Here is a 2,841-nt window from a genome sequence, read left to right as displayed (position 1 = left end):
TTGAAAACAGATTACAAATAGAAAGGCAGACCATATTCATGGGAAGGGAGATTCCATAACACACACACAAAATCATAATTCTCTGTTCAAGAGCTTCAAGAGAAATTGACATGATTCTACCAGTTTTGGGGACACTGGAATTTTAAAGTCCATACCAACCTAGCTGGACATGAATGGCAGTAATGGTGAATGACCTGCTCCCTCCATCCCATGGCTGCAGGGCCTCAGTCTGTTGGAAGAATTGCAAAGCAGGGGCCTCGACACCAGTCTGGCTGACTTTGTATGATTTAAAAAAAAGAATGCACAACCGTCCCAGGGTCTGTCTCTGTACCACTAGTGAATCCAGTAAAGTGAAAGAAATGTAGGGAGGAAAGATAGAGTCGTGGGAACAAAGGAGATAAATTCTAATCCCAACATGTCACTTAGAAATTGTTGACTTTTTCTCTGAGCCTCAGTTTCCTCATCTGTAAAACAAAGGTTACAAATGCCTGCTGCTTACTTCACAGGGTTGTAGTGAAGATAAAAATTGAAATGTGAAGGTGGAGCTTTAAAACTATCATTATTTAGTTTATTATACAAACAAAAGCAATTCATGTTTACTTCATGTTTGACTGGATATCATTAATAACACAGCTCTATCTGCAACCAATTAAGCCAACCGAGCTCCTTTTCTCATGGAGGCCCAGTGTGCAAACAGCAGCTTTCTTGATAATATACACAGCCAATTTTGTGAATGGGCTACTCTAAGGGACCTTGGAGACAACCCCATGTACGTTCATGTCTCTGACCTTGCACTACCCCAGTGTGGGCTCGAAACAGGTGTATGAGGTGCCTTTGGAAAGCCCCCGGGCACTGTGGCCAGGGTTCACATTGGACAAGCCATCATGTCCATCCGCACCAAGCTGCAGAACAAGGAGCATGTGATTGAGGGCTTATGTAGGGCCAACTTCAAGATCCCTGGCTGCCAGAAAATCCACATCTCAAAGAAATAGGCTTTACCAAGTTCAATGCAGATGAATTTGAAGACATGGTGGCTGAGAAGCAGCTCATCCCAGGTGACTGTGGGGTCAAATACTTCCCCAGTCATGGTCCTCTAGACAAGTGACATGCCCTGCATCTGCATCATCAGAGCTTCCTCTGTGCCACCCCTCCTATTACCCACCAATAAATCCTACTTCCTATCCACTTAAAAAAATAAAAATAAACTTATTCTTCAGCTTTTATTTCTTAAGGAACCTCAGGAATAGACTTTCTCTGGGGCAAACCATTCCCAAATTCATAATGAAGCAACAGCTGTGGTTTCAAGTAATTACCCAAAAACATTGGCTTCCAACCTCTTCCTCCTCTCCTATTGCCTCCTTCCCCTCTTGCAAAATGCAAAATCGTGTGTAGAAACATGACTGTGAAACACCTTGAAACACTCATTTATAGAAACTATATCTGCTCTTGACTCCCCAGTTAGGGAAGAGCTGCCTGGCCAGCACCAAAGCACAACAGGACTGAGAAATAAATCTGCATTGCCTTAGAGCCCCCAGATTTTCAAATTTAATTGAGTTCCACAACGTAGTCTATCCAGTCCTGCTTCATACTGAGGCTAGTAAATGAAATGGTGGTCAGAGAGGGGAATTACAGAGTTCAAGATCTTGTCAAGCATGGCCACATCTACAGGTTGTTGAAGTGGAATGGAGATAAAGAGAATTCTGATGGGAAATGGGAGGCTATTTTTAATAACTGAAGCCTTTATTAAAGGTCTACGTAACAAATTTCTAGATAAATACCCTTCTCACCAAAGAGTAGGTTTGTTTTTGTTTTTTTGAGACAGGGTCTCACTTTGTCACCCAGGCTGGAGTGCAGTGGCACGACCTCCTAGGTTCAAGCAATCCTCCTGCCTTAGCCTAACCAAGTAGCTGGGACTACAGGCACATGCCACCATGCTTAGGTAATTTTTGTATATTTTGGAGAGACAGAGTTTTGCCATGTTGCCCAGGTTTGTCTCGAACTGCTGAGCTCAAGCGATCCACCCACTTTGACCTCCCGAAGTGCTAGGATTACAACCGTGAGCCACCGCCCAGCCAGGAGTAGAGTTGAGATGTGGTAACGATGGAGTGGCAGAGTAACAATAGGTGAGCGGATACAGTTGTGACTCAGTGTGTAAAATCTTTTCTTTAGAAGGCTATTGATGACACCTTACATTTTGAGCATGGCAAAACAATGAATGTAAAATTCAGCCCACTCTTACCACACATAACACACTCAAGATTGGGTGAGCCTATCAAGCCAAAGAATAAACGAGGTGCAACAGAGGTCCAGGCTGCCCCTACCGCCCCCATGTGGCTCAGAGAAAGCATTAGCCCTAAACACTTATAATGAGAAACAGATGAAATATGGAAGGAAATGATGGCATGACTGGATTTCCTGAAAGGTACATTAACAAAGTAATAAAACACAAGGTACCTTTATAAAGAGCACTAGTAAGTTTTACATAAATGCCTGCCATGACCTTTTGTGCTTTTGAGCTATTTCAGTTACAGTAACATCAGAGAAAGTGGCCAAAACTATTTCCTATAAATTCCAATGTTTTCCTATTCATGTGAATCAAGGCATAAAAACCAATGCACACTTCATATTCAGACATACTCAGAAATGCTATACATAGACACAGACATGGAGAAAAAATATACATGCCCTGCGATCTCATTTGCTTTATAAAATACTGTATTAAGGGCACCAGTAAATACATAGAGTCTAGGGAAGGAAAGCACAGACTTCATTAGGCCGTTAGAAAATGTAGGTCCCCAGGCTGGCATTCCTAAGCCATACAAGTTGGAATAACTTCACCAA

The 2,841-nt window shown here is 42.4% G+C and overlaps 1 pseudogene; it reads left to right on the top strand.

Annotated features, from left to right (window-relative positions):
• The first annotated feature begins 639 nt into the window (after positions 1–639).
• LOC119472828 lies at positions 640–765 on the top strand (annotated as a pseudogene).
• Positions 766–2,841: the final 2,076 nt, after the last annotated feature.

This window comes from Cebus imitator, unplaced genomic scaffold (genome assembly GCF_001604975.1).
Source record: "Cebus imitator isolate Cc_AM_T3 unplaced genomic scaffold, Cebus_imitator-1.0 Scaffold6, whole genome shotgun sequence".
In the NCBI taxonomy this organism is placed as follows: Eukaryota; Metazoa; Chordata; class Mammalia; order Primates; family Cebidae; genus Cebus; species Cebus imitator.
Note: the sequence above shows the minus strand (reverse complement) of the source record. Positions and strands in the feature narration are given on the sequence as shown.